The sequence below is a fragment of the Engystomops pustulosus genome, chromosome 4 (assembly GCF_040894005.1).
Source record: "Engystomops pustulosus chromosome 4, aEngPut4.maternal, whole genome shotgun sequence".
NCBI classification, from domain to species: Eukaryota; Metazoa; Chordata; class Amphibia; order Anura; family Leptodactylidae; genus Engystomops; species Engystomops pustulosus.
In genome coordinates, this window is record NC_092414.1 from 205,374,652 (window position 1) to 205,400,790 (window position 26,139).

Below are 26,139 nucleotides of genomic sequence, written 5' to 3' on the forward strand. Positions count from 1 at the left end.
TCCCTTCTGCCTTTCTTTACTCTTCATTTAAATTAATGGGGGACTTGTCAAAACGTTTGCATTGAATTCCGCCATGCGAACTTACCCGAAGGTAAGTAACCTTACGACTAACCCTAACTCTTCTAAATGGATAAAGGCAATGGTATATGGGGTGGATGTTCTTGCAATCATCGTAGTATTTTAACCTTCTTACACTGTGTCCCCATGATGATTATTTTGCAGATTTTTCCGGCTATTTCTATGGATTGAATGCATTTGGAATGATTTTGCACTTCCCCACATGGAAATGTTATTTTTGCCTCCCAGTAAATATGCAAGAAATTAAAATGAAATGAAAACACACATTAGTTCTGGCAGTATGCAAAGCGGTGGCTCTCGGGGGAAATCTTGCTGTGGTCACCACAACCACCACCACTAAGATTTGCTGCCCAGTCTTAAAAACCATAACTCATACAAAGCCTGGTCTCCCCGGTATGTACTCCGTGCAGGGGCGGACTGGCCATTGTACCCACCGGGAATTTTCCCGGTGGGCCGGTCAGTCCTGGGCCGGTGTGGGGCCGGTCCGGAGCTGGTCCGGGGCCGGTCCGCACTACCTACAACTTTTGATTTAATCTATAGTACCTGCATCGTACAATGCAGGTACTATTGATTAGTACACAGACGCAGCGCAGCACCGCTGCTTCTGCGTCTGTGTATACAGGCAGCTACACAGGTCGCGCAACTGCCGTCATTGCGCGACCTGTGTAGCGTGGAGGAGCGCTGACACTTACCAGCTGTCAGCTCTCCGGCCCTCCGTAGCTCCGCGGCTTGGTGTAAGAGGCGCGGAGCAGTGACGTCACTATCCCGCGCCACTACACCAAGCTACAGAAGACCGGAGACAGGAAAAAACCTGCGCCAGAGGTGAGTATTATGTTTGTTTTGTTTTTTTTAAATTATAGAATGGGTAGAATTAATTATGCCTGGGGCGGGGGATTGCATTGTTCTATCTATCTGGGGCAGGGGGCATTATTATATGTCTGGGGCGGGGGGGGGATTATTCTATATCTGGGGCTGGCAGGGGGGAATTATAATTATTATTATATGTCTGGGGAAGGGGGGGATTATTATATGTCTGGGGCAGAGGGGGGGGGGATTATTCTATATCTGGGGCTGGCAGGGGGCATTATTATATGTCTGGGGCGGGGGGGGGGATTATTCTATATCTGGGGCTGGCAGGGGGCATTATTATATGTCTGGGGAGGGGGCGGCATTATTCTATATCCGGGGCAGCCAGGGGGCATTATTATATGTCTGGGGCAGGGGGGGGGGATTATTCTATATCTGGGGCAGGCAGGGGGCATTATTAAATATCTGGGGCGGATTATTCTATATCTGGGGCTGGCAGGGGGCATTATTATATGTCTGGGGCGGGGGGGGGATTATTCTATATCTGGGGCTGGCAGGGGGGAATTATTATTATTATATGTCTGGGGAAGGGGGGGATTATTATATGTCTGGGGCAGAGGGGGGGGATTATTCTATATCTGGGGCTGGCAGGGGGCATTATTATATGTCTGGGGCGGGGGGGGGATTATTGTATATCTGGGGCTGGCAAGGGGCATTATTATATGGTTGGGGGGGGGGGTTTATTCTATATCTGGGGCTGGCAGGGGGCATTATTATATGTCTGGGGATGGGGCGGCATTATTCTATATCCGGGGCAGCCAGGGGGCATTATTATATGTCTGGGGCAGGGGGGGGGGATTATTCTATATCTGGGGCAGGCAGGGGGCATTATTAAATATCTGGGGCGGATTATTCTATATCTGGGGCTGGCAGGGGGCATTATTATATGTCTGGGGCGGGGGGGGGATTATTGTATATCTGGGGCTGGCAAGGGGCATTATTATATGGTTGGGGGGGGGGTTTATTCTATATCTGGGGCTGGCAGGGGGCATTATTATATGTCTGGGGATGGGGCGGCATTATTCTATATCCGGGGCAGCCAGGGGGCATTATTATATGTCTGGGGCAGGGGGGGGGGGATTATTCTATATCTGGGGCAGGCAGGGGGCATTATTAAATATCTGGGGCGGATTATTCTATATCTGGGGCTGGCAGGGGGCATTATTATATGTCTGGGGCGGGGGGGGGGGAATTATTGTATATCTGGGGCGGGGGGGGAATTATTGTATATCTGGGGCTGGCAAGGGGCATTATTATATGGCGGGGGATTATTCTATATCTGGGGCTGGCAGGGGGCATTATTATATGTCTGGGGCGGGGGGGGGGATTATTCTATATCTGGGGCTGGCAGGGGGCATTATTATATGTCTGGGGAGGGGGCGGCATTATTCTATATCCGGGGCAGCCAGGGGGCATTATTATATGTCTGGGGCAGGGGGGGGGGGATTATTCTATATCTGGGGCAGGCAGGGGGCATTATTAAATATCTGGGGCGGATTATTCTATATCTGGGGCTGGCAGGGGGCATTATTATATGTCTGGGGCGGGGGGGGGGGATTATTCTATATCTGGGGCTGGCAGGGGGGAATTATTATTATTATATGTCTGGGGAAGGGGGGGATTATTATATGTCTGGGGCAGAGGGGGGGGATTATTCTATATCTGGGGCTGGCAGGGGGCATTATTATATGTCTGGGGCGGGGGGGGGGATTATTGTATATCTGGGGCTGGCAAGGGGCATTATTATATGGTTGGGGGGGGGGGGTTTATTCTATATCTGGGGCTGGCAGGGGGCATTATTATATGTCTGGGGATGGGGCGGCATTATTCTATATCCGGGGCAGCCAGGGGGCATTATTATATGTCTGGGGCAGGGGGGGGGGATTATTCTATATCTGGGGCAGGCAGGGGGCATTATTAAATATCTGGGGCGGATTATTCTATATCTGGGGCTGGCAGGGGGCATTATTATATGTCTGGGGCGGGGGGGGGGGATTATTGTATATCTGGGGCTGGCAAGGGGCATTATTATATGGTTGGGGGGGGGGTTTATTCTATATCTGGGGCTGGCAGGGGGCATTATTATATGTCTGGGGATGGGGCGGCATTATTCTATATCCGGGGCAGCCAGGGGGCATTATTATATGTCTGGGGCAGGGGGGGGGGATTATTCTATATCTGGGGCAGGCAGGGGGCATTATTAAATATCTGGGGCGGATTATTCTATATCTGGGGCTGGCAGGGGGCATTATTATATGTCTGGGGCGGGGGGGGGGAATTATTGTATATCTGGGGCGGGGGGGGAATTATTGTATATCTGGGGCTGGCAAGGGGCATTATTATATGGCGGGGGATTATTCTATATCTGGGGCTGGCAGGGGGCATTATTATATGTCTGGGGTGGGGGGGGGGGCATTATTCTATATCTGGGGCTGGCTGGGGGCATTATTATATGTCTGGGCGGGGGGGGGGATTATTGTATATCTGGGGCTGGCAAGGGGCATTATTATATGTCTGGGCGGTGGGGGGGGATTATTGTATATCTGGGGCTGGCAAGGGGCATTATTATATGGCGGGGGGGATTATTCTATATCTGGGGCTGGCAGGGGGCATTATTATATGTCTGGGGTGGGGTGGGGGATTATTCTATATCTGGGGCTGGCAAGGGGCATTATTATATGTCTGGGGGGGGCATTATTCTATGTCTGGGGCAGGCAGGGGACATTAATTCTATTTCTGCGGTAGGCTGGGGCAATTAATTTGATGTCTGGGGTAGGCTGGGGCCATTAAATTCAATGTCTGGGGTAGGCTGGGGGCATAAATTCTATGTCTTGGGTAGGCTGGGGCCATTATTATTACATCAGGGTCATAGTAGGAGCTCTATCAATACTGGGGTGGGGGTGGGGGGTTAAGGGGGTTAAAGGAGAGAAAGAAGAAATAAAATATCCTTACCATTACAGTATGTTACATTATGGGGCACTATTTGTGTGGTACTAATATTTCAGGGGGCTCTATTACAGTATTTGGGGCACAGTAGTGGTGGTAGCAGAAGAAGGGACAGTTAAGGGACAATGGGAAAGTGCAGAACATAAGACGTCTGTGTGGTAAACTCTGCAGGAAAGCTGTGTACCTGGAGGAAGAGACAAGGCGATGGTGGAACTAATGAAGAAGAGGAACGAGTACAATCCGGGGATACGTCACCTGATGTCACTGGATGCAATAGGTGAGGATCTCATGTGTTTTCTCTAGCTGTATATGATAAATACTGATTTTTTTTTTCATGTTCGCTTCTGTATATATATATATATATATGTAGTATTATAGTAGTTATATTCCTGTACATAGGGGGCAGTATTATAGTAGGTATATTCTTGTACATAGGGGGCAGTATTATAGTAGCTATATTCTTGTACATAGAAGGGCAGTATTATAGTAGTTATATTCTTGTACATAGGGGCAGTATTATAGTAGTTATATTCTTGTACATAGGGGGCAGTATTATAGTAGTTATATTCTTGTACATAGGGAGCAGTATTATAGTAGTTATATTCCTGTACATAGGGGAAGTATTATAGTAGTTATATTCTTGTACATAGGGGGCAGTATTATAGTAGTTATATTCCTGTACATAGGGGGCAGTATTATAGTAGTTATATTCTTGTACATAGGGAGCAGTATTATAGTAGTTATATTCCTGTACATAGGGGAAGTATTATAGTAGTTATATTCCTGTACATAGGGGAAGTATTATAGTAGTTATATTCTTGTACATAGGAGGCAGTATTATAGTAGTTATATTCTTGTACATAGGAGGCAGTATTATAGTAGTTATATTCTTGTACATAGGGGGCAGTATTATAGTAGTTATATTCTTGTACATAGGAGGCAGTATTATAGTAGTTACATTCTTGTACATAGGAGGCAGTATTATAGTAGATATATTCTTGTACATAGGGGGCAGTATTATAGTAGTTATATTCTTGTACATAGGGGGCAGTATTATAGTATTTATATTCTTGTGCATAGGGGGCAGTATTATAGTAGTTATATTCTTGTACAGAGGGGGCAGTATTATAGTAGTTATATTCTTGTACATAGGGGGCAGTATTAAAGTAGTTATATTCTTCTATATAGGGGCAGTATTATAGTAGTTATATTCTTGTACATAGGGTGCAGTATTATAGTAGTTATATTCTTGTACATAGGGGGCAGTATTATAGTAGTTATATTCTTGTACAGAGGGGGCAGTATTATAGTAGTTATATTCTTGTACATAGGGTACAGTATTAAAGTAGTTATATTCTTCTATATAGGGGCAGTATTATAGTAGTTATAGTCTTGTACATAGGGGCAGTATTATAGTAGTTATATTCTTGTACATAGGGGGCAGTATTATAGTAGTTATATTCTTGTACATAGGGGGCAGTATTATAGTAGTTATATTCTTGTACATAGGGGGCAGTATTATAGTAGTTATATTCCTGTACATAGGGGGCAGTATTATAGTAGTTGGCTTGTATATGGGAGAAGGTATTGTAGTAGTTTTATTTTGTATATAGAAGACAGGATTGAATGTGTTTTTGTAGCATTATTCCTGAACATAGGAGGCAGTATCAATATATTCTTTCTTTGAATTGTACATGTATGGCACAGGGGAAAGGTATTTAAGGCTTATCGGGTTGTGTTTTTGCATCATTTACTGATCCACAGGTCACATTCTTTGCGCATTAGATTCACTTACTAGCAAAAGATGTTCTTGTTTTACATTAAGGCCATCTACCAACAATTTGTCTGTAGTAACCCCACCCACATTATCTGACCACACCCACTTGTTTTGACTCCGCCTATAAAATGGGGCCACTTTTATAGTTTTTTCCAGGGCCATTTTATATTCCCAGTCCGCCCCTGACTCCGTGTATTTGTAGCAATGCAGCAGCGGAATATTAGTATTTTGTTGGTGGCTGAGGAGAAGCTGAAGGACCAGGCCAACCTCTCACTAACCGGGGTGACTATCCTATGGGATAGCTGATAAATACATGACTGCTAGCCACCCCCGGGAACACATCGTACCCCTCTTCATTCAGTGTATATAGGACTGATGGAGATGGATAACTACAATGCTCCGCTCTCTTTCTGCTCATCCAATACACCAGTGGTGGCGAATCTTTTAGAGACAATTTAAGCAGAAACTTGTTGCTAACTTGTTACTCCTTGCTCTGACACATCTTTTGAAGGACACCTGTCATCAGGTCTGTGTCACTAGTCCTGTCACTACTACCTTTTGGAGCAGATCACAAGGATCCATCCCAGCCTTTATCTAGTTATTTCATACATTATTCATTGTAAAATCATCTATTCTTTATCATGTAAATGAGGCTGGTCACATGGTCAGAGGCAGTGATGTCACCCCTGTTACCCCTCCCCTCTCCTCCCCCTGCTCATGTCTGTGTGTAATGTATAGTAAAGCATTGCTAGTGTGTGTGCTGCATCTGCTGACATGCTGCATCCTCCTAATATACAGGTGAGAGACACAGACATCAGCTACACATGAATCTGACATGTTCTGCTGTAACATGGCTGCCTGGAGCTGCTGTATCTCTCCTAAACACACACACACACAGGCTGCAGGGGGCGTGGCCACCAGCACCAGGAAGCACATCATTATACAGGCTGTCAGTCATGCACTGGGGGTGTGGCTGTGCCTCCCACTCATGAATAAGGTGGACAGCTTGAATATGCTAATGCTTCATTGGACATTTCACAGGTCATTTGCATACAGCTTTAGGACCTCATTGCTTAGGTTTACAGGCATGTAGAGGGACAATGAAGGGATAGAGGCAATGCTCTCTAATGGCAGTTTATGAAAATATATTTAGTTTAGGGGCGTTATTTTGCATGACGGGTTCTCTTTAACGATATCAGCATCAGAAGACACCATCACAGGCGGTCCCCTACTTAAGGACACCCGACTTACAGACGACCCATAGTTACAGACAGACCCCTCTGACCTCTGGTGAAGTCTCTGAATGTTACTTTAGTCCCAGATTATAATTATCAGGTGTAAGGTGTCTAATGAAGCTTTATTAATAATCCTTGGTCCAATTACAGCAAAAAAATTTGAAACTCCAATTGTCACTGGGGCAAAAACTGTTTTTGTCTGGATCTATAATTATAAAATATACAGTTTCGACTTACATGCAAAATCAACTTAAGTACAAACCTACGGACCCTATCTTGTACGTAACCCGGGGACTGCCTGTACCATCGAAAAAAGGAGGAAAAATCCAGATTATGATCAAGGCTTTTTTCCAAGGCCCCCCCCCCCCCCCCCAAAAAAAAGGAAGAACCATGGAGCAGGAGCTCCATTGATAATGTGACCGTCTCACAGGCTGCCTGGGACGTCAGAGGATGCCTCGAATCATGTGTGGTAACAATCTGTGCTGGGGGTACTCAAAGCAAGGCCTATAGACTGGTAATGTAGTGGTGGTACTCATGTGTGACTATCTCTCCAATAAAATTGGGACACTGCATGTTCATTCTTGTGGTCACATCAATTATCATACATGTATTACTTAGGACTCATTCAGACAGGCGGTTTTTAAGGTCCATATGCTATCCGTAGTTTTTTTTGCGGATGCCATACTGACCTATCCCTTGGGCCTGTTAACACCTCTGTTTTTATCATGGATGTGCAGACAGTGAGACAAAAATAGCAGCATGCACTATATTCTTCTCACATACAGACCACACACCTCCATAGAAGTCAATGACTCAGCAAAAAGAACAGGCGGCACATGGATGACATCCTTATTGTAGTCCATTTTTTCTCAAACTTTTACTAGGCAAGCAGAAAATAAATTAGAAAACCATCCCTTTTTTTTTTTTTACGTACTGAAAACGGACATCACGCGTTTGCATTATTTGCGGACACGCCCTGCTGAATAAGCCCTTATCCTTATGATTCATGTTTTTTTAAACACCACTTATATGTCTTTGCTCCATACAATAGACAATACTTTTACTGTATATCCTTTGAAATTTTAAAAAAGGCGCAATTTTGTAGCACAAATCATACTATTGATTTTCCTAATCCTGGTCTGGACTGGCATGTGATTGCGCAATGGTGAATAAGGCCCAAACATCTGGAAGCAGGGAAATACAAAGACATATTAGACAAACCAGGAAACTGCTACACAGTGAACTCCAGCAAACTGCTGGGAAAAGGCGCAAATACCCCAATGTGCCCAAATGGTCACTAAAATAAAACTAAAAAAGGCGCATCAGACTGAGATAAATGACCCCCTTTATCTCTTATCTAAATTATAAAAATGAACCCAAACACCTACAAAGGCTTCCTAAGTATTTTAAAAGGTCTCTAAGGCTGGTTCCACACTTGCGAGTGTGATGCGATGAACTCGCATCACACTCGCAACGCATTCTGCGGGGAACGCACGGCCCGAACGCTGCACACCGGGAGTGAACTGACATGCTGAGTTCACTCCTGCTGTGCAGCATTCGGGCCATGCGTTCCCGGCAGCATGCGTTGCGAGTGTGATGCGAGTTCATCGCATCACACTCGCAAGTGTGGAACGGGCCTTAGTCTGGTTCAGTAGGAAACACAATCAGGAAGAATTGGGAAGACGGCTGACTTGACAGATGTCCAGAAGGCAATCATTGACACACTCCATAAGCCACGTGGCTAAAGAAGCCGGCTCTGCTGTATCTAAGCATGTTAATGAAGTCACTAAAAGTATTGGGGAGATGAAAAGGGGGAAAGAAACAGAGAGAAATAGCTCTACCTAGCGCAGGACTATCCTTGGTAGGTTGGGGGTATGTAAGTAGGTGAGGTTTAGTACTCGCCTTTTTTGGTAGTGCTGTTTGCAGGCACAACACCTGTGTAGGCACATGTGGCGAGCAGCCGCTACCTCGTCTTCACCCTCACCCAAGGGTTGGGTATGAAGGGAGTGTAGCAATGAAAAGGAAGGGTAGGTTACAGGCTGTATAACCCCCCTGGTTAAAAAGAGACGTTCATGGGGCACATGTAGTCGATAAAAAGGGGGTTTCTTTATTCAGTTGACAACGCGTTTCGCACTATACAAAGTGCTTCATCAGGTCTAATACAATGCATAAATAATAATACAGCTAAAATAGGGATATAGTGAGAGCAATGATGTATCTGAGCGAGATGTAGAAATATGAGTAAATAGAATTGGAGGTAATATTCATATTAGTAGTACATAATAATACACAGAATACATATGTATATCAATTACTATTGATAACAAATTGCTTAGTCCATGGTGTCAGACCAAGTCCCAAGGGCAGTTAGGCTAGTGGTAGTAGGGCGCACCTATTTTGTGGATTGTGCAGCATGCAGAGTTTCATCTGTGTGCTGCGGGTTGTGTGACTGAGGTTTGGACTGGAAGTAGAATTAAAATTGTTGTTTTTTTTCCCCCCATAGCATCTGACAGATTATCTACCGTATAAGCCGACCCAAGTATAAGCCGAGGTCCCTAATTTTACCACAAAAACCTGGTAAAACCTACAATTTTTTTTTTTACTGGAGTATAAGCCGAGTTTGGGGTTTCAGCTGAAAAACTAGGCTTATACTCGAGTATATATGGTATTTTATTTATTTATGTAATATTTTATCCCATACACCAATTCATTTCTAGCTCCTAATAATTTTACTATAGCTATAATTCACTTTTTACTATCATTAACTTATTAAGAGATGCATATGTAAGCCCATAACAACACAGATGCATCATAGCTCTCACCATATTTCAATCCCTATTTTAACCTATCATCATTTTAGCTGTATTATTATTTATGCATTGTATTAGACCTGATGAAGCACTTTGTATAGTGCGAAACGCGTTGTCAACTGCATAAAGAAACACCCTTTTTATCGAATACCCCTGCCCCACGAACGTTTTTTTTTTTACCAGGGGGGGGGGGGGTTACAGCCTGTAACCTACCCTTCCTATTCATGTTAACGGAGAGTTTATTGGCAGGAAAAAGAGTGGTAGAAAGCGGTGCATGGGCAAGAGGGATAACCACAGCCTTGATCTGATTGTTAAGAAAAGGTGATTCAAAAATTGTGGGGTGATTCACAAGCTCTGGACTCAGTGCTTCAACACAGACCACACACAGACATATCCAGAACATGGGCTACAAGTGTTGCCTTTCATGTGTCAGGCCCTCTCCTGACCAAAATACAGAAGGTCTCATCTGGCCAACGAGACTGTTGCTCAGTGACCCAAAGTGTTGTTTTTAGATGAAAGTAAATTTGTTTGTATACAGAGGTTGGGGGTGCTGTCCCTACTACTGCTGCACGTCTGCTACAGCAGGAGTTCCAGGCTGTAGCAGGTGTGTGGCAGTAGATGGGAAGGCACTCCCAACCTCTGTATACAAAGAGACTGGCAGTGACAGGCGGCGCCGTGGCTGCAGGGGAGAGTGGAGAGAGGTTGGTATAATAGGTTTATAGCCATATATATATTATATTAAACCCCTTTAATGTAATGTATACACAGCACATGAGAGTCCTCGCTACTACACAGTGACATGCAGACCCCAAACGCCTTGATCAATATCTGGCCAAAAGCATAAATGTTTAGTGATTTCCAAGCTTTCCCCGCACCAGATGTGCTGAAATGTATACCCTTTCACAGCAACCTTCATGAATATGTATAAGCAAAGGGAGGTCTGCACATGTTTACAGCAGCTGGAAGAGAGAAATGCATGTTCTATTCATCTGCCTTAAGAAACCTCGCTCCTCTACTAGGCTCCCCTTAGGGGTCTGAAGTACACAGAAGCAACAAGGAGTGTGGGAGGGGAACACTAAGAGATACATGTCTTATTTGCCACTCAACTGGAAGTTTTTAATGCAGGAAATAAATGAAAAATGAACAAAAATGGATAAAAAAATTGGTTAAAAGTGTACATTTGGGTTCGAGGTACTGTAGCATGATGAGCAGCACCACCACAGAAGTTTCTACTTGTAGTTGAATTTCAATCCCATTAGCACAATCTAGATTGTTTTACCCCTTTTATCAAAACTACGCTTAGAGTAAGCCCTGCAAAGTCCTGCTGTGCTCCGCTACTCGGTGTCATACAGGAAACGCTTGAAGATATTCGCTCAGCCACTTAGTGGTCATCAGCGGCCAACAACGACCCACGACAGCCAGCGATTGGTCGTGTAAGCATCACTGTGAAATACTGTGATGCTTACATGACCAATCGCTGGCTGACTCTGATGTGTACCCCCTTTTTATATCTGTTTTTGGTGGGTTGGAAAGTTCCATTAATCATTCTGTTCAACAAATTAGTGCTTAGTGACAAGTAGTAGCCCTCAGGAGAATCACAGTCTAGATAGTAACTAGATGTGTGCAAATATGTCTCAGTTTGCTTTATTCACAAATGTGAGACCTTATGGACGGAAGGGGGAGGGAGCAGGATGAATCATTCTGTGCTGCTGCAGCTCCTCCTATTCAGCAGAGCTCAGACATGTAAACAAAGAATCACAGAGAATCTGAACACAGCACAAATGTAAGTAGCAGGAACGCTGAATCACTTCATGAACATGCAGTGATTATTTTGATTATTAAGGCAGTAAAGGCATATGGGCAACTTATGTTAAAGAGTGGCCAAACCCCTTTAAAGTACAGCAGCTTACTAGAAAACTGTTAAATGAATGATAACCTGCACATATTTCCAATGTAACCAAACACAATTTCATCCACATTGACCATTACTGTCTTCCAAACTGGCCATAGATGTTCAATGAGGAACAAATGTTTTTGCTGCAATATTTTAATTAAGAGGCAATATCCTTGTAGGGTATTTTCGGATGAGAGCTGCAAACATGGTGACTTTTTTCAAGCCATGTTATCAGTTGCCTAATAGCCATTATATACATTAGCTGGGGCGTAACTACAGTGGAAGCAGCCATAAACAGTCTCCACAGAGCACTTTGAGAAGCTCAGCCCCTGCTTCATGGAGTTGTCGGGGCACATGGGAGAGGGCCCACAGAACGGAGATGACCAGATCATGAACCCCGATACTGTTGTGTGTATGGAGCCTAAGGGAAAGGGGCCCCATTCAGAAGTCTCCAATGGGGCCCACCCTCTCCTAGTTACGCCCTTGTCCATTAGATGAAAATCATCTGACGATCTGACATGTACAGTGATTCCAACTATCTTTAGACTTCCCAACTCCCCCCCCCCCCCACTGCAGATATCAAGGGAGGTTGGCCTGACCGACAGCTCATTGCGGGGGCAATCTTAATCGTGGATATTTTCGCAGCTGAGCCTTGGGGACTGTATCCTGTTATGGATTTAATTAGAGCAAGAGAAATTTAGAATAAAATTTACGTTGGCCTAAGTTCTATGTAACAAAGGTTACCTATAGTCTAAGACAACAAGAAGTTCTATGGAAAGCCAAATGCTTATCCATGAGGCACAATGACGGGTATTATAGCAATGCTCTGGCGTTCCTGTTGTTTTGTGGTACATCGGGAGACCGGGAGATGTGGTTGTCTCCGGCTTTGATCCTACAAACTCCTCCCCGGCTTCTACACACGTTAACCTAGGACAAAGGGCCAACAAAAGCAGCATTGTGAGCAGGTGTCAATGTCTGACATAGTATTGTTTTACATAAGAACATTGCCTAATGTAGACTTTAACTCTATCAATGCATTGAGGCTCCACTCTTGGCCTCCATAGGAAGGAAAGTCGGACTATGGAGTTATCAATTCTTAAGAAAATAATAATAAATGCAGATGTACAATATTTGTTAGCTGTGGGGCTATTGACTGCTCAAAGGGTTAAAGCAGCTTAAAATTTTAACTTCTGGCCCCTTCAAGTTGTGCTCAGACTCATTCCTCCCTCCCTCTAGAGCTGACTACAGGCAGTCCCCGGGTTACATACAAGATAGGGTCTGTAGGTTTGTTCTTAAGTTGAATTTGTATGTAAGTCGGAACTGTATACTTTATCATTGTAACCCCAGTCAAAAATTTTTTGGTCTCTGTGACAATTGGATTTTAAAAAATGTTGGGTTGTCATAAGAACCAGGATTAACAATAAATCTACATTAAAGACACCTGTGATAACTGTTACAGCTGATCATTGTAGCCTAGGACTAAAGTACAGTAAATTATCAACATCCAGAGGTCCGTTTGTAACTAGGAGTTGTATGTAAGTCAGGTGTTCTTAAGTAGGGGACCACCTGTATATGACGATGGGCTGGGGTATCATCATGGGTGGTGGTAATGTCCAGACTGTAGAGGCACTCGCCCTCCTCCTGGATCTTCTTTCCCTCCCGCCCTTCTTCAATGAACTTGAGCTTGTGGTTTAATTGTCACAGTAGGGGGTATTTGACCTACATGCCCTTTAACCCTTTACGGACCAGAATATTTTCATTTACCACTCTCCACCTATAAAAGTTCATAACTTTATTTTTCAGTCTACAGAGCCGTATCAGGGCTTGTTTTTTGCCTGACAAACTGTACTTCCTAGTGACATCCAAAGAAAAGGTAGAAAAGCCACAGTTCCTTGTGGGCTCTGTATTACGGCTTTCACTGTGTGCTCCAAATGACACCTCTACTTTTATTTTTGGGCTGGTATGATGATATCAAGTTTATATAGATTTTATTATGTTTTAAAAGATTTTTAAAAATTCAAAAAGAATATTCTTCAATTTGCCATGTTATGACACTGATATATTTGTTTTATACTTCGGTGTACTGAGCTGTGTAAATTGTAATTAAGTTGTAAAATGCATCCACCTGCCCCAGTATATAGCCAGCAGTGGGGGAAGCCGGAAAGGTGAGTTTTGATATATTTTTTTAACCCGAGTATAAGCCGAGTATGAAAAAACTAGGCTTATACTTGAGTATATATGGAAATTCTTATTACATTTTTTAATGTGTTTTTTCCCCCATTTTTAAACCACTTTTTAGACCCCAGAGCAGTGATGGCAAAACTAGAGACCAAGTGGGCGAACTACAACCTAAACCCACTTATTTGTCCTAAAGCGCCAATATGCTAATATAGGTAGTACCTTATTGTTCACTGACCTGTCACAGCTTTTAATCGTATTAGCATCTAGAGGACACAAATACAGTAACAAGAAGGAGGAGAAAATTAGATTATCTTTGTAGCCTCCATCCAGGTTCTCCTGCAAAGGAATAAAAGGGGACACAGGGCAGGAGCTCCAATGATAATCCAACTCTGTCCACCCTTTCTCACTCCTCCGGTTGTCCCAGGCAACCAATGATGTGAGACTTTAAAGGAAACCTACCAGTTAGAATGGCCGGGGTAAGTGGTAAGTACCGAGCACCAGCTCAGGGTGAGCTGGTGCCGGTGCTTAGTTTCGTTAGTGTTATTAACCGCTGTATCGCGGTTTTAACACTTTTTTAACTTTAGAGCAGAAGAGGCTTCGGCGCTGCGCGCGACCGTGAGCGCGCAACGTCTCCGGCATTTCCTATGTAGGCGTGCGCACGCAGCGCCGAAGCAGCTTCTGGTCTAAAGTTTAAAAAGTGTTAAAACCGCGATACAGCGGTTAATAACACTAACGAAAGTAAGTACCGGCACCAGCTCACCCTGAGCTCACCCTGAGCTGGTGCTCGGTACTTACTGCTTACCCCTGCCATTCTAACTGGTAGGTTTCCTTTAAATTGGCACTTTGAGTGGCATGTCCTGGACTTCCTCAAACTGCAGGAGGCCTTGTCTGGTGAACTGGGGTGCTGGGGTGATGGCCTGGGTGCCCACACATAGAACTTTAGGTTGCCATAAGTTTGCCAACATTGCCCTAGGGGGTCTGATCACTACACCCATTTGCTGAAATACTACAGTATATGGAGAATTTGCTATGAATCTATAACAGTGTGCCTCCTGACGAATACATGACATCACAAGGATCCCGTCCAGGAAGGTGCCAGTATGTAACTGGCAGTGGCAGCAGGTAAATGTTTGACACCCGCGATGTTAAGTAATACAGTCAACACCCACCATGTATGATGAGAGCTCAGCCATGAGCCCTCTTTATACATCCTGAAGGGCATTCTGATGTACATCTACAGCAAAATGCGTTAAAGGGTTAAGTAAGGCTTCGCTGGTGGTTGGTAAATATTGATTATAATATTACTCCGTTAGTAATTAGTTGTCATCCCACACTTATAACGGGGACATGTTTCTGTGTGATTTCCTGTTATTGGGTAATTACGATTAAAGGGGCGTTTTGTTAAATGGATGGTTATTATTATTATTATTATTCGAGCCGTCCTTTATAAGTGTGCAAGTCCTATTAATCCATGTGCTGGTAATTGTGTTCAGACGGCATGCTGTTCTGTCAGCAGAGTTTGTACTTGTGGTGTAGTACAAAATGGCTGCGCCTCTCCCGCTAGACTTGTGCTGAGGTCCTGTGGGGAGACATGAGTGAAAATTCTCCGATCGGACAGCTGGCGCTCCGCCAATGCAGAACTCCCCAGAAGCCAAAGCTCTGTGGGGAACAAGACCTTAATCCCTGTCTTACCGCTTTCATTGGGGAAGAATCCAATTTTCCACTACTAAGGAGGGAAAACAATATATTTAAACACAAGACTGTACCCTGGATAGAGCAATGGGCTGCAGAATTTGTAATCTCTTTCACCTGTTTCTTACTAAATGTGGAGCTTTTCCTATCAAAATCCAGAGAGAGAGCGAGAGATCACCTCCAGCAATAGGGGCTGCACCGCCTGGAAAGCAAACTGGTACTTAACCTTTATATGAGACAGAAAGGAAAGGCAGTGGGTGCCTAGAGGCCCAATTCGACTCGATTGGTACCCATAAAACGGAGGTACAGAGGATGTGTCTTTTCTGAGTATATAGACATCATAGGCACAAACTAAGTTATTGTAACATCCGTGAGAACATCTTCTTCTGTCCACAGAATGTGGCTTAGGAGGCGTGGACTGTCCCTGTGTTTTTGTGTGACATTTCTTAGTGTGAACTGTGGCATAGGTTTCTGTGTTTAGACACCACACACCCAGTCCCACTGCATCTCTGCTCTGGTCCAGCAGTAGTCGTAGTAGTAGCCCTGCCCCAGTCATCTTCAGCTGAGGCTCTTTCAGTACCTATATGTATTCAGTTCACAGCTAGTACTACTGGTTATATTTCTAGATAGCTTATTTGTGTGCTATTGACTTGCTATATTTATGATATTTCTGGTTTTCTGATCTTGGCTTTTGTATTTTTGACTATCCCTTTACACTCTGATGTTGTGCTGTATTTGCTATCTTAGTTGTGACCCCGGACTTCTGACCTATTTTTTTGTGCTGTTTGTGAGTCTTGTTTTATGTCTGCATGGTGACCTAGGGAGGTATTGTCTTTGTAGGTTTCCTATACAAAAAATAGAAAACCCGTTAGGTATGGGCATGTGAACAAAATACCTTAGGGTAAAATTGGATAGTACCAAAAGAAGAGGTTCAAAAGAACACAGAAACAAATAATAACCATAAATATACTTTATTTCAATCAAAATAGATGTTAAAAACACTCCCCTTGAAAAAGCGCCATATGCGAAACACGTGTCGGGGCATTGTTTGTGTGTGATCCTCTCCTTGGTATAGTATTACAGCCACTGGTTTACAGCTTTGTGTTGTACACTTTTAGTTTACTTACTTTTGGGCATTATCCCATCTTACTATTCACTTATTACTCATATATAGTGTGATATGTTTTGTACTGGCTAGTTACTACCGTTATTTGGTACACACACAATTTTATATCATTGGTGTCCGTTCATGTATGCTGTATTATGTTTGGTTTTTAACATCTATTTTGATTGAAATAAAGTATATTTATGGTTATTATTTGTTTCTGTGTTCTTTTGAACCTCTTCTTTTGTAGGTTTCCTGTATCATTTAAGATACGCAGAGGCAAGTAAGCAGGCAACAGATTTTGGGGCTCGCTTTAGGGCTCACTGTCCTGTCTGTATTCCTGGAGTCCCAGTCCTCATTACACTTATTTATCGCAAAGTTCCATCTGGAAATTTAAGCAGTAACATATTGCTCCTTACATTCTGTGCAAACCAATACCAGTGAAAGAAGGAGAAATTCAGATTATCATTGTTCCTCCAGGGCAGGGCCGGCAACAGCACTGGGCAAGTGCAGGGGCCCAGAGTGGCTGGGGGGGCCCCACATAAGGCTGTACATAAGAAATCCATGGGGGTAAGGTGGGCTGGATCTACTAAAGCCATAGACGGTGAGGGGGAGGCTTTATATAAAATAACCATGAGGGGGCTGTCTTAGTTTCTGAATTTTAAATGCCCCCACGTGAGTTCACTGCAAAGGGGCCCACTGAAGCTCTGTCACCCAGGGACCAGGAAACCTGGAACCGACCATGCTCCAGGGCCACCCAAACAGGAAGAATTGCTGGGCCTAGAGCAGGAGCTTCTATAGCTTTATACACCTTCTCACTGTTCCTGTAGTTCCAGGCTGCTTTGGATGCCTTGAGTACTGTCTGAAAAATCAAAGCGATGGCCTGCATGACTACAGCGAGCACTCTGAGTGCCATCACTGGCATCTGTGCCATCAGTTCACCACCACTGTCATAGGGGGTTGTCCAAACTGTTCAAAAAAATGGCATCATCCAACTCATTGATAGTGGTCTCAGTCAAGAAAATTGTCTGCATTATGAAAGGAAGTCCACCCATTCATTCCAAATCCAAAAGGTGGACATCCTGGTAAAACGTTTTCAGCTTATCAGAAGGTCTGTGAGTTCTGGTGCAATAAACAGAGAAATGGAGGCGACCTGTGTCCTCCATAATAGTGACAAAACAATATACATAAATATTAATTTTGTTGCAAGAAGCCTGATGACATGGGGTTGTTTTACAGGTAAAGGCATTGGATACTTAGCCAGGATCGATGGTGGCCCCAATGCTGAATGATATACGTGGCAGATTATTTCCTCTTTTAATATTGGAGTTCTTTCTCACATCCGTGGTTCAGTGATTTCCACGGATGCCTCTCGCCATTGTCTCAACATACTGATGAAATGTCAGTATTTTTGTACTGATGAGGCTGATAAACCAGGTGTCATGTTTTCAAAGCAATTTTAAGCCTTCAGGGTTTTTTTGCGGACGTGGAGCCAAAACTGAAGCAAAGCAGAGGTACTACAGAGGCAAAATGCAAAGGATATGCAATAGTAGTGGAGAACATGCATCAATATGAAACCACTCTAAGACTACCATGGGCTCTGGGCTGTAAGAATATCATAGCCCCTACAGGTCTGGAATCAATTCCAACATGGGAACTAGGACCAAGCTTCTCGGGGAATGGACGATGTGTCCTTTCTACCTGCTATCAATCTGCAGTTTCAGTACCTTTGGAGGACCTTTATGTGTTTTTAAAGAACGTGTATTTGGAGCATGAACAGATGTATGAGGATTTCATGTGTGGAGGTCCTTCTCGGAAAAAAATGTGGTGGGTGGTTTTAGTGTCCATGGGTCTCCCTACAAGGCTTGAGCCCTGTGCTACAGCCTGAACCGCCTACATTATATTCCAATACTCTATGCAAATATCTTATGTTCAATCAGTTTTATTAAAGCTTTTAAAGTACAAAACAGCAAAAAAAAAAAACATATATAACATATAGCATACAAAGAATACGGAGCATATAATAAATTTCACACTTGGGCGTACTTTTAGCAAATAATGAATAAAATAACTCTGAGTAAGAATCCAGAAGAGCAAATCAAACCGAGACCAATGCTATGGTACTGACGGATACATAAGGCCCTTAGGCCATAAGGGATTCTGAGTGTGCTTGGCCCTGTTGGCGCAGTGTATGCTGGAGTTTCAGCGTGGTGGACTCTGTGTCAATCCGAGAGCGATGTTAGTGAACTTCGAGCTGTGGAAGTGTCATCGGAGATACTCAGCTTGGTGAGTGCAGAATGAAGAATAAGGCTTGTCTTACGATATTCATCTCATTATGGTCCCTGCTTGGTACTCTTATTATATAATATGTCCAGGGCATGGAGCAAAAATAAAACAGTCATAATGACAAGGGACATTGGGAAATTATACACAAATGGGGAATAGGAAGAAGGGGAGGAAGATGCGGGGGATACGAAAGGAATGGAATGGTTAGAGAGCTATCCAGGGAAGCGGGGAGGAAGGAAGGGGTCCAGTGTGCAGTCTGGTGCCCCCCCCTACGACAAATGTCTAGCAGTTCCCTAAAGGTCAAGGTCTCCCACAACACCACCCAGGGTTTCCAAAGTTTGAGGAACTTTACTGATATGCCATTTATATCCGCCATTATTTCTTCCATGTGGAAAATCTGGAGCGTTTCCTTGGCCCAATCAGAGATAGTAGGAGGTAGGGGGGGCACCACTTTCGGGGGATGACTGAGTGAGCTGCCATTAAAGAGAATGTGAGCAAGCTACACTTTTTTGTTTCCCAATCTCGCCAGGCAATATGGATAGCAAGGCTCTTTCCAGTTTACCCACGAATGGGGCGTTCAGATAGGTCTTAAAAATCTCCAAAACCTGATTCCAGAATGGAAGAAGTTTACTGCATGACCACCATATGTCTCCCTTTTCAGTACCGCATCTCCAACATGTGTCCGGTAGCGAAGGGTAGATGGCATGTAGTAGGCACCATCTTGAGAGTATTTTGTAGTTGTGTTCTTGCAGAGCACACGCGATTGAGAGTTTGTGGGATAAAAAGGCCTTTTCCCAGTCTTTTGCCGACAAAACTAATACTCCGTTCTTTCTCCCAGCTAGCAATGTCTGGCAGACTGGAGTGATCTGATTCCTTCACGAAGAGGCTGTATTCCGGAGGGGATGTTTGGCAGAAGAGGTCCTCAAAGGGAGTCGGCTGGGTGTTAGAAGCTGCCGCGGAGCCCACGCGTCCAAGAAAGGAGCCCAGCTGAGAGAATTCCAGCCATGGTAAATGGGATGTCTCTGGGCTCGTGGCTAGGTCACTGAATGAAGGCACCGGAGCCACGCCCAGCGGGTTGAACAAGCGAAGATCCTCGTGAGCCGAACAGCCTAGAAAGATGGATCTAGAGCAGGCGGGCGGGAAGTTCGGGTTTCGGAATAAGGGCGTTAACAGGCCAAGTGGTCTGGAAAGGATTTTACACTGAATGAGGGAATCCCACAACTTTAGGGTTTGTAAGAGAAAGAGAGTCTGTGGCTCAAGGGCCACACGTCATCTATGCAAGTATCCTAAAAGATACTAACAAAACAGATACGGTTACAAGACAAGAATCTGCATAACAAGGCATATGCCAAAAAGTTACAAGGCAAATTCATGTATGAGATGGCCAAGACAATTTCCTATAACATGATGGCAGTCTCACATTTGAAGCTGTAGTGGATGGTGAGATATGGAGCGTGAAAATCAAAGGTTCAAAACATTGTTACCTTCATTGCTCGTCAGTGTAATTTTAACAGCTTATGAATTTGAATGGAGTCTCTGACAATTGTGAACTAAGTCTTAAACTTTTCTCACATTCTCAAAAAAGTCCATCAGGTCCAGCCCAAAAAACATAATCACTAAAGATGGAGAAATAATAATTTAAACTTCTGGATTGATGGCATTTCCCTGCTAAAATGTGATTTCAGGATTTGTGCTGATATTACTTGATATTTTAGACGACTTTAGCTTCCGTCATGTTTCTAGAACATGAATTAAGGGTTACTTTTAATATTGTAGATATTTCTTATTGTTCTGTAGTGTAATCCACAGCATGATACACACATGTATTATACATCCCATGTAAATCTGGTAGCTGTATAACACTCCACTATTGACTTGCAGTGAGCTCTGGGCTACTTGCAGTTTATGTGGGTTTCCTCCTACACTTTAAAAACAAACATAATTCCATAGTTGGCTTCCCAATCAATTAGCTTTCATGTGTCTGTGGTTGGAAATTGGATTGTAAGCTCCACTGGGATGGTAAATTATATGATTTAGGCTAAGTCTGCATAAGAAATGTAGAATTGCACAAATGGTATTGTTGTGGTCACTGTCATTCATACAAAAATATAGTCATTTTTTTATAGGGTCATTAAATTTTATTTTTTTTTAGAAAAAAAAAAATCCTTAAAGCGAACCTGTCATCAGGAATGTCATTTTCAGCTGGTGTCAGGTTCCAATAGCCTGTGTTATGCAGATTTTAATAGAGCCTTCTGAATCATTTCAGTAGTTTATATAGGTATAATTCACATTACCTGACTTCCTGTGGTGAGTCCCCGGGGAGGGGCATCTGCAGCCCGTGTCTCCTCATACATTCTTCCTCTACTCCACACCATCCCCTCCCCCCCCTTACATTTAGGGAAAATCTACCACCAGGATGAAGGATTGTAAACCAAGTACACTTACATGCTGATTTGTGACCCCTCTGGCAGGATCTGCACTTCTTTTTGCCTTTTATGCCCTTGTTTTAAGAAAAAAAGGCTCTAAAAATGTAAATGAGTCTGAGGGGCTCCAGGATCCATAACTGTTAATGGCGCCCCCTTAGGTTTACTGACATAATTTTAAGTTATTTTTTAAAAACCAGGGCATGAGAAGCTAAAAGAAGAGCAGATCCAGCTACAGGGGTCACACACCAATATGTCAGTGTGCTTGGTTTACAATCCTTCATCCTGGTGGTGGATTTCCTGTAAATGATTTCAGCTCTTCATTATAATCATAGTGCCCCCTACTCATATCCATCCAGTCACCTAATTACTCCATTTCTGACAAGATAAAAATGATCCTTACTGTTCTCAGAAATATCAACTAATGGCAGCGCCGCCAAATGTGTAGGTGGCATCTTCAGATGAGATCGCTTCTTCAGATACCCCTCTGGTTTTCCAATCATGTAAGGAATCCGTCCTGAATAAACGTAGGCTCGCTTCACCAGAACCACGTGGGATTCAGCGAAAACGTTTTATAGTGTAGAGATGGAGGAAACGACATCTTATTTCGGGAGGATTGTTTTTTCCTGACTGACATGAAATTCGCATTATTTTTAGACTGATCACATAACACATACACAGTTATGTGTATTCCATACTTTCCACTAAAATAATAATAGGTACAAGCGACCCCGACATACTGTGCCTGGAGACAGGGCCGAGGAGCTCTACTCAATCAAGAAGCAATAAATGTAATACCGTAGTAGCGTGGTCCACAAGATCTACAAAGCTCTTGATTTCATTATTGTGAACCATGGTGGGGAAATGAACCTCTGCAATGAAATGGTTAAGCTCCGCCCATTTGCCGAAAGAAAAACCTATTTTTCCTGGATTCTGATGCCCGCGGCATGGTGGGGGTAAATTCCGCAGCTATAAAGGTACATGTGCAGATAGCCTTGAGGTATGGACACCAGCCTCACACCTAGAGTTGGTTTGTTGGGCTAAGTTCACATGGTAGGTTCCATTTCACTTTCCATTATTAATAGCAGAAAATATAGTGCATCTTTTTTTTTTTTTTTTTAGTGCATCTTTGCATCAAGTCTTTTTTTTTTTTTCCCCACTATAAATAATGGATGCGTAGCGGAAGATATATTGAAGTCTAAGGGGGAATGGATTACCTTCTATTTTTAGTTTCCGTTATGCTCTCCAAAAACTGAGAGCCCCAATGTGGTTATAAACTGGGCCAGAGAGAGTCCGCATAGAGCAAGTTTGTGTTCTAATTGTGGTAAGAGACAGAGAGAGGAAGCACCACAACGTCAGGCCTGCAAGTTTACAGTAGTGGATTATAATATAGCTAGGCCGGGGCCCCTAGCCTCTAAGGGGCTCATGGCCACCCACCAAATTTTATACTGAGAAGGACCTTCACCCATGAAATCCTGATACATCTGTTCCTGCTCTCAGTACACATGTACACATGACCCATTTCAACAATTTTCAAGGTCCTCCAAAGATCCAAAGGGATGAAACCTCCATTCCCCAAGAAGCTAATTCTAGCACCAGATGTAGGAAGTGACATGTAGAGAACATAATGGGGCTCATTTACTAAAGGTCCGAATCGCCCATTTTCATCGGGTTTCCCGAATATTTCCGATTTGCGCCGAATTGCCCCGGGATTTTGGCGCAAGCGATCGGATTGTGGCACATCAGCGCCGGCTTTCACGCGACAGAATCCGGGGGTAAGGCCGTCAGAAAACCCGACAGCTTCGGAAAAACCGCAGAATTTTTTAAAAGTTTGTGTAGCAAGAATAGCACATATACCGGGACAAATAGTGAGCTCCGAATCAACGTCGGACAACGCGCTGCGAATGGACCTGGTAAGTAAATGAGCCCCAATATTCATACAACCCAGGGCCCATGGCAGTGATAATCCTCCCCCGTACAGAGGGCTATATGAGAGCTAAGGAGGAAGGGAGTGAAGACTGTACAACTCCAGCCAAAGCGTCACTAAAAGTGGATTTGGTAGCTAAGAGACTGTGAGGGGCATTCATTATGTTTGGTGCAGGGTGATGCTAGAACTGATCTATAAGTTTGTGGTGAAAATGAATTAGCGCACGGGCTGAAAGATTTAGAACTCCCCAGACCATATTTCAGCTGGGCTAATTTTGCGCCACAAAAAGCACCAAAAATAGCCTGTTTGAGAGGCCATAATAAATGTCCCCCTTGTGTATCCATTTTGCTGGGTACCTAGCCTGTTGTCTGTCTCCCGGTGTATTTCTATACACCCCACAGGACACACGATATCTCCATCACAAGCCCCATGTGGCTCGGCAATTTGGTTTGCACCAAGGAGAGGCGCCATCTTTATCAACTCCTCCTCTTTCAATACAGAAGTATAACCTGCAGAATGGCAAGAAAACCAGCCACCGCCAAGACCAAGAATCGTGTCACCTTCTCCAAATCTGGGGTGTGGCACCACCCAAATAAGTGTTATATGACTCTGGAACTAATCTGCTCTATAGTACAAAATAACAGCCTCTTACATAATCCATACAATACTCAAACATCCTTGAATAATACTGCTGTAAAATACCTAAAATTACAGTAATGAAGAATCCAGGCTTCCATATAATCTACGGAAAAATAATAATGCTGTATAGTAGCTGTAAATGGACCTGTAAATGCTGTAAGTAACAGGTCCTAGACTACACAACATTGTGATATACATACAAATAAAACTAGAGTCATAACCCCAAAATATACTGATAAAAAGTCATTCATTATAAACTACAGTATAATATAGATATATACATTACTTGACCCCTTAATGCTGAGACCCTTTTTCGTTTTTCAACTCCCCACCTTCAACAATCTATAACTTTTTAAAATTTTTCTATGTACAGAGCTTGTTTTCTGCATAAAAAAAATAGTACTTCATAGTGACACTATTTCATATTCCATGCCGTGTACTGGGAAGCTGGAAAAAAATCCCAGAGAAATTGGGGAAAAAGGCATTTATTTTTTGCATTATTTTGTTGTGGGCTAGGATTTTACAGCTTTTACTGTGCACCCCAAATGACAAGTCTGAACGATCACAAAGATACCAAATTTGTATAGGTTTTATAATGTTTTCATACATTTACAAAAATTAAAACCTCCTGTACAAAAAAAAAAAAAAAATTCTTCATTTTACCATCTTCTGGCGTTAATAACTTTTTCATACTTCGGTGTACGTTCCGTGGTTTCATTTATTGCGAGATGAGATTACGTTTTCAATGCTACCATTTTGAGGACTGTACGGACTTTTGATCACTTTTTATAAAAAAAAAAAAAGTGACATTTTCGACTTTGGGTATGATTTTCTGTTAGGGGTTAAATGATGGGAATAGCCTTTATTATATTTCGATAGATCGGACATTTTGGGACGTGGCGATACCTAATGTTTATCATTTTTACTGTTTATTTTCATATCGGTTCTAGGGAAAGGGGAGTGATTAGTTTTTAAGTTTTTTTTATTTTACTATGTTTCAGAGCCCCTAGGGTACTTTAACCCTAGGTTGTCTGATTGATCCTACCATATACTGACATACTACAGTATGGAGGTATATGGGGATTTTGCACATTTTGCTCAGGGCATATTGCAGCAAACACCCAGCGGTAACACCCATGATTGGTGCTAGCACCGGCAACATTAAAACGCCATATTGGCTTAGATAATCGCCGTTCCCTGATGATGTCAAAGAGTGTTTATCTAAGCCAATATGGCGTGCCCCACGCGCCACCGGCTCACAAATGCTGCCGGTGCTAGCACCAATCGTGGGTGTTACCGCTGGGTGTTTGCTGCAATATTCCCAACAGCCCCTCAGGCTCAATTTCGTAATCTTAAAAGCCCTGTTTTGTAAAATCCATGGTATAGGAAGCTAAGAGAACAGCAGATCCTGCCAGAGGTGGCGCACACCAATATGTCAGTGTGGTTGAAGTCCTTTAAGTCCAGGTGCCCTCACCAATACCATTGCTTTAACTGTATCCGTCCTAAAGATGCTAAAACAGTGTAAGGACTGAAGAAGGGATGCAGGTCACCATCCCACATTACAGACTAGCTGTTTCTTTACCCCTCCATTTTGGAAAAAAAATCTGTCCCACTACTAAGATTTGGGGCTGCACTCGATTAAAAGAGTTGTGTGATGGACATATCAGCGTCTAGTTGAATGTAGACTTCCTATTTTTCTAAGATTTTTCTAATCGACCTCTTATGGGCCTCAGCTGCTACCAGTTTCGTGCTGCCCGAGAGTCTGTATAAGAAATTGTATTGGCCAACACTAGCAATGAATGCGGTAGAACGTATAGATTTCCACAAGAGCACGGAGGTCCACCAGAGGCTGCGGCGGCTGCTACATTTCTCTATGCAACAAATTTGGTCCAAATAGGTCGAATAAGAATAGAGGAACAATAATAAGACCATTTCTAAGGACAATTGAGGAAGCCATGACTTCTCCTACATCTGAAGACACTTGGGAAGAATTCTGTGGTTCCCCTTAGATATTATTTGGGCTGATGTTACCATTACTGCTCCTCCGCCCAGTTATGTACACAGGAATCCCGCTGAAAACCTCATCGTATATTCTCATTATCTTCCACTACAGTCACTCTAGGGCCACTAAGAAGAGGTGATGGGTCTCTGTGTAATGTCACGGGGCTCCTGGGCAGCCATTATCAGGACAGGCAAAGGCTGATGAATGTGAGAGTGAATGTGCAGGATTTAGGCTGCGGTTTATTAATAGGAATATCAGCTTCTCTACTTCTGTGGAA

At 43.3% G+C, this 26,139-nt stretch overlaps 1 long non-coding RNA gene across 2 annotated transcripts in view; it reads left to right on the top strand.

Moving 5' to 3' along the window:
* The first annotated feature begins 748 nt into the window (after positions 1–748).
* LOC140128141 (uncharacterized) overlaps positions 749–26,139 on the top strand; it is a 70,118-nt gene continuing 44,727 nt past the window's right edge. The window contains exons 1-3 of one of the 2 annotated variants that reach the window (XR_011855112.1): positions 749–900; positions 4,063–4,168; positions 19,710–19,878. This is a non-coding gene — a long non-coding RNA (uncharacterized lncRNA). The remainder of the gene's footprint in view (positions 901–4,062; positions 4,169–19,709; positions 19,879–26,139) is intronic. The other variant, XR_011855113.1, reaches the window with a different exon arrangement.